Source organism: Chiloscyllium plagiosum, chromosome 1, assembly GCF_004010195.1.
Source record: "Chiloscyllium plagiosum isolate BGI_BamShark_2017 chromosome 1, ASM401019v2, whole genome shotgun sequence".
In the NCBI taxonomy this organism is placed as follows: domain Eukaryota; kingdom Metazoa; phylum Chordata; class Chondrichthyes; order Orectolobiformes; family Hemiscylliidae; genus Chiloscyllium; species Chiloscyllium plagiosum.
Window position 1 is genome coordinate 98,536,781 of NC_057710.1, and position 7,141 is coordinate 98,543,921.

Consider the following 7,141-nt stretch of genomic DNA (forward strand, 5'->3'; position numbering starts at 1 on the left):
CTTGGAGCATGCGTTCAATCTCCTTTTGAATCTGTGCCAACTTAGAGAGTTATGCTGATAAGGATGTTGCTTCATCTCCTATACCTACATCATGCATAATTAGGTTAGTACTTCCCAGTTTATTTTCACATATCTCCCCATGTGATAGTAATAACTCTTTCAGGTTATTTCGATTTTCCTCAGGAAAGTAACTCAATAATTTATCCCAATTTTTGGCAACTTCCTCATTGTCCGATTAAATTTGAGGAATATCCAATTCAGAATCCTCTGAACTTGGTTCTTCCCTCTGTGCTGTAATCAGTAACACATTCTCCCCTTGCTTTCCTTCCCTGTCAAAATACCTTTTGAGCGTATTCACATAACATACTCTGAGATTTCTTCCTGTTTGGAGTCCCTATCAAGTAGTTCACCTCAACTCAATTTCCAACTCCCCAGCTCTATTTAATCATTCCCTAAAATTTGACACACAGTCCAAATATGTGATCTCATATTCTGACTTACTAATTTCTCTTAAATCAGTTTTAATTGTCCTCTCACTTCATGCCCAAAAACTAATTCCAGTAGGCTGAATTGCTAAAGACTCATTTGGTGCATCCCTGATTGCAAAAAGCACAAATGGAATTCCCATATCCCAATCACCTGGATAGTTCTTGACTATAAGCCTTCAATATGGACTTTAATGTTTGATGCCACCTTCCTAGTGCTCCCTGCGATTCTGGATGGTGCCAGTGGATTGGAATTGTTTTATTCCTAAACTGTCCATAACTTCCTTGAACAATTTTGATGTTACGTTTGACCCTTGCTCTGATTATATCTCTGTTGGTAATCTGTATCTAGTGAAAAATTTGAGAAATTCCTCTGCAATCCTTTTAGCTGTGATATTGTGGAAAGGGATGGTCTCTGGAAATCAAGTCGATACATCCATTATTGTTAACAAATATTAATTCCCACTTTTTGTTTGAGGTAGGGACCTATACAATCAATTAAGACTCTTGTGAAAGGCTTCTCAAATGCAGGAATAGGTATTAAAGGTGCAGGTTTTATTACTGCCTGTGGTTTTCCAATTAGATGACATGTATGACAGGTCTGGAAAAATTCAACTACATCCTTGTGCAGTTCAGGCCAGTAAAAATGTCTTTATATTTTAGCCTGTGTTTTCTTCACTCCTAAATGACCTCCAATTGGTAGTTCATGTTCCACTTGCAACACCTCCTTTCTATACCCAACTGGCAAAACAATCTGATGAACTTCTGCCCATTTCTCAACTGCCTGAATAAATGATGGTCTTCATTTCCACATTAAGACATCATTTTTAAGGTAATAACATTCAGATACCTTTTCTGTGTATGCCTTTTGATACAATTGCTTTAAATTTTCATCTTTTTGCTGTAACTCAGTGAATTTATCTGAGCTAAAGATGTCTGCTGCGCTCCTTGTTTGTCTCAACCATCTGATCAAACAGGGTCTCTGCTAATTCCACTTCAATTTGCTTGTCTGTATTCTTTGATCTCTCCTTTTTCCACACAGTCAGGAAAAATTCCAGGATATGTGTCCTGCAATTGTTCAGTTGCCAGAGTTTCCACTGGCTTTTCAACCACAGTAGGCAGCTCTCTTACAGGTGAATCAGCTTTAACATTACAAGGACAAATCGTATTCCTGGAGCTGAGAGTTTGTCCAGTATTCCTACCACAAATTCTCCACTCTTCTCTGGATACTTTAGCATCATTTTACATAATTGAGCACTTCTTCTCTCACCGTGAATTACTGTTACTAGTACCATTTCTGGCAATAGTCATTCAGAGGTACATATCTCCTCATCCTTTAGCATCACAGACTGAGAGGATCTTGTGTCTCTTAATAATGTGATCTTGTGTCTCATTACCTGCTGCTCCTGGCCTATGTGAATAAACTTTACCTTTGCAGGTATATTGTTTAAGAAGACCTGGAACCTCTTCCTTATCTAATCTTGAACCATCTTGAACATTCTGATGCAGCTTTCTAGCCCCCACTCTGCTTCCTGTTACCACTCCAACAAAACTCACTGGCTTATCCGGTTTCCCACATCTGGCTTCCCAGTGCTTCTCCTAACCCACCAACACTGTGATTTCATGTGGCCTACTTTACTGCAGTGAAAACACCAGAGCTTTTTAACTTCTCTGTCCCCTTCAAGGGTTTCCTTTTTACCCAGTGGTAAATTATCCTTTCGATTCCCACTGAGATCTACCTTTCCCTTTCCATGTGAGGATTTCTCTTTTCCCCCTCACGGATTGAAATTGATTCTGGAAGCCAAACTTTGATTTATAGACCAACTCATAATCATCAGCCATTTCAGGTGCTAATCTTGCTGTTTTACCTTTCTGCTCTTCCATGAGTTCTCATTATTTCAGGAAGTGAATTGTTGAGCTTTTCCAAAATAATTGTCTCTCTAAGAGCGGCATAGGTTTGCTCTATTTTTAAAGCTCTTATCCACCTATTGAATTTACTTTGTTAGATCCTTTCAAACGCAATATAGGTTTGACCAGGGTCCCTCCTTAGATTCCTGAAATGTTGTCTGTCGGCTTCTGGCACAAGCCCATATGCTCTTCAGATGGCTTTCTCCACACGCCCTAGTTACTTGCTCCGATAGTGATGCAATTACCTCACTAGCTCTACCTTCAAGTTTTGTTTGGATCAACATGGTCAATGGCCACCACATTTATTTAGCCACTTTTTCAAATGAGATTTTGAAAAGGCTTCCCCATCCTTATCATCAAACTTGGACAATGCTTGAATATATTTAAACAGAACCCATCCAGGCCTTTGATGACCATGGGTTTGCTCATCCTCACTCTCTCACTCACTCCAGAAAGAAAGCTGTCTTTCCTGGCTAATTGCCAGTTTCTGAAGTTCAAACACTCTCTTTTTCTTTCTCTTCTGTTTTAATCGTAATTCAAGCTGTTTCATTTCTGTTGCCATTTCCTTCTCTTTTGCCTCTAACTTAATTTTCTTCATTTTTCCGTTGAGTTTTAACCATCTGTAAAGATTCTGATGATGTTTCCATCAAATTTAAATGCTGAGCTATTGTTGTAATTATCTCTCCTTTCCTCACGGAAGGAGGCAGCTCCAACCCCAGCTTGCTGCTAATTCCAGCAGCTTGGCCTTAATCACCTTTTTGTAAAACCCCCAAGGTCACTTCTTCCACCCCCAGAAAACTCTTGGTGACTGAAAGAGCTATTGCTATCCCAAGCACTGTTTAAACCAGCTGAATTCAACACTCAGAACAAAAGATACTAACACCTACCACAGCTGCCTTTGAATTCAACAACCCTAATCCCAATTTGGAACTATATAACAAATCCCGCAAAGATCCCCCAGCCAGACCCCTCAAAACATTTCAAGAAAGTAGCCCAGACCCTGACTTTGCTATTTGATTTTAAGCAAGTGTACAGTGGATATTCCGGGAGACAATCAGCTGGTCAAAATGCTTAGTTTTAAACAAACAGAATTTATTCACAAGATTACTGAATGAAACACAAAGAATAGAAAACAGAATACAGAATAATGTATCCTATCCAAAAACCCAACACACTATCCCAACTTAATGATGCTGTTCCAAAATACTTGCAACAATTCCCATAAGCACTCATTGGCACAAAAGGTAAAACCAAACACGTTCTTACAGGAAAGAAGTCAGAGAGAGAGAGACAGAGTCCAGCAGCCTTTCTTCACACACTGCCTCATTCCAACCAAACCAGAGAATAACTGAGCTGCAAGAACTGGCCCCTCTCCTTTCATTATAGAAGTGGTATTTTTTTAAAAACCTGAAAGCCTTCTGCATGAGGCAGTATCTGTTAACTGTAAACAAATTGGCTCTAAATTCCATCCAAACTCAGACATTTTGGAACCTATGTCATTTACAACCTCTCTGAAAAACCCAAAGACAGGATAACCTTGTTAAAGGAGCAGCTTTGTCACAATCAGTTGAGCAGAGCTTAGAGGGACCACCAGCTCAGTCAGTTGTCAGGGTGGTTTTGTGAAGGGGTTATCACGTCTTGTTAACTAAATTGATTTTTTTGAAGAAATAATGAGGAGAATTGGTGAGGGTAGTGTTTAATGAGAATGGATGGTGCCTACATGATGGACTGTTAAAGAAAATTAACATCTATGTGATACAGAGGCATGTGATGAGTTGGATCCAAAATTGGCTCTATGGCAGGAAATAAGAGCAAAGATATAATGCTGTACCTTTCTGATACACTGGTTAGGCCCCAGCCAGAGTTCTGTACACTGCTCACAGCTCCAAATTACAGGAAGGACATAACTGCACTGGAAACAGTACATGGTAGATTTATAAGAAGGTTGTCAGAGATTGTAAATTGTAACAAAAGAACGATTGGACAGCTAGGGTTATTACAATATAGCAACAGAGGAATGAGTCAGGTATACAAACTATAAGGGGATTGAATTGAGTGGATGGGGAAGATCTGTTCTCTGAGCAGAAATGTTAGTTATTGGGGGTCACAGGTTTTAGGGGATTGGTAGAAGGACCAGCTGGGACTTGAGGAAGAATCTTTTCATCAAGATGGTATTGGATGTCTTTTGTTTGCTGTCCCATGAGGTTGTTGAGATGGAAATTCTGAACTCATTCAAAAGAAACTTGGATCAGTATCTGAAGCACACTAAGTTGTAAGGCCATGTACTAGATGCTGGAAAGTGGGATTATAATGGATATGATGATTCCATTTTGCATAAAGTCCAGCTTCAGTGCCATGATTATTGATCTGCATTGATCTTCAATTAACATTCTTATCATGGGCATAGCCCTCCCTATCCCTGCATTCTACTGCGGCCCTAAAACATCCTCTTAGGCCAGGGTTTTGGCCTTGACTTGTGTGCCTGAGGTGGGTAGCTGAAGCTAGGAAATTTCTGCAGGTATGGATTGGATCAGGGCCGTCACCTGGCTGAAGATCAGAAAAAGTCACCGGGTCTAATGAATATCAAAGCAAGAGAGTTAAAAGATAACCCTGGCTCTTTGGGACTTGTTCCAGCAGTATTATTAAATATGTGATGGTGGGAATGTTAAAAGTGGCTGATGGGGTATTCGTCAGACTGGATGCTTTATCTGGTGCAATACTGGAGCTGCACTCATCTAGACAAATGGAGAATCTTCCATCACATTTCTGACTTGTCTCCCTTAGGAAATGAGTCAGTGCTTCAGAATACCTAGTCTCAAATATGCTCATGTTACACTATTTATATAACTGGGAGAAAGGGAGGATTGCAGATGCTGGAGATCAGAGCTGAAAAAGGGCTCATGCTCAAAACATCGATTCTTTTGCTCCTTGGATGCTGCCTGACCTGCTGCGCTTTTCCAGCAACACATTTTCAGCTCTATTTATATAACTGGCCCAGTTAAACTTTTGTTGAATCATAAAACCTTTGTCCACCCTGGGTACTGTCCAGGTGTTGTTGCCATTTGGACATGGACTGCTGCAGTGTCTTTGGAGTGTTGAATACTCCTGAACGTTATGCAATCATTGGTGAACATCCCCACTTCTGAATGTCCAGAGAGCTATTTAGTAGGTAAGCCTGAAAAAAAAACATTGATACCTTTTCTCTCTGGCATGACCCCTCCTTCATAAATTTGCCCATCATAACAGTAGAGGTAAAGTTGGTCTCTGGTGGCAGTGATAACCAAATTATAGAGAGAAAACATATGATCAGTATTACAGTTTATTTGACATCCTAACCTTGAGGGTTCTTGTGATGCTGTGGTAGTGTCCCTACCTGGGCCTGAAGACCAAGGTTTAAATCCCATTTGATCCAGATGTGTGTCATCACCTCCTTGAATATGTTGATTAGAAAACATTAATATTAACAGGTACCCCTTATCCAAAAATTAAACTTGCAAAGCTGATCAACCAATCTTTGAACAAAACTGATGACAATTATTTCAGGAGCTATTGTGGCAAAGTGGTAGTGTTCCTACCTCTGGCCCAGGAAGCCCAGGTTTAAATCCCACCTTATCCAACAGCATGTTTAGAGATATTTTTAACCGACATATTCAGAGATGTTATGATGCGAATATGAGGCAGGTGGAACTTCCACTCAGGCCTTAGAGTCCAGAGGTAGTGACGCTACCACTGCATAAGTGCTGTATTTAGCAATGTGCATTGATATTTCTGAAAAGGTTAATTAGGAAATAAATCAGACACCCAAGCCTTCTTTAACACCCATTCAAATCATTGATAAAACTAATTTCACTTGATAACTTGTGTGTGACCACAGTGTAAAATCATACTGAATGACTTGAACAAAATTAAGCACTAACCAAACAATAAGACTTAGAGTCACAGAGATGTACATCATGGAAACAGACCCTTCGGCCCAAGCCATCCATGCTGACCAGATATTCCAACCTGATCTATTCCCACCTGCCAGCACCTGGCCTATATCCCTCCAAACACTTCCTATTCATATACCCATCCAAATGTATCTTAAATGTTGCAATTGTACCAGCATCCACCACTTCCTCTGGCTGCTCATTCCATACATGTACCACCTTCTGTGTGAAAAGGTTGCCCCTTAGGTCTCTTTTACATCGTTCCCCTCTCACCCTAAACCTATGCCCTCTAGTTCTGGACTCCCGCATCCCAGGAAAAAGACTTTGCCTATTTATCCTAAGCATACCCCTCATAATTTTGTAAACCTCTACAGGGTCACCCCTCAGCCTCTGATGCTCCAGGGAAAACAGCCCCAGCCTGTTTAGCCACTCCCCAGAGCTCAAATCGTCCAACCCTGGCAACACCCTTGTGAATCTTTCCTGAACCCTTTCTAGTTTCACAACATTTTTCCGATAGGAAGGAGACCAGAATTGCACACAATATTCCAACAGTGACCTAACCAATGTACAGCCACAACATGACCTCCCAACTCCTGTACTCAATACTCTGATCAATAAAAGAAAGCATATCAAACGCCTTCTTCACTATCCTACCTACCTGCGACTCTACTTTCAAGGAGCTATGAACCTGCACTCCAAGGTCTCTTTGTTCAGCAACACTCCCTAGGACCTTACCATTAAGCGTATAAGTCCTGCTAAGATTTGCTTTCCCAAAATGCAGCACCTCGCATTTATCTGAATTAAACTCCATCTGCCACT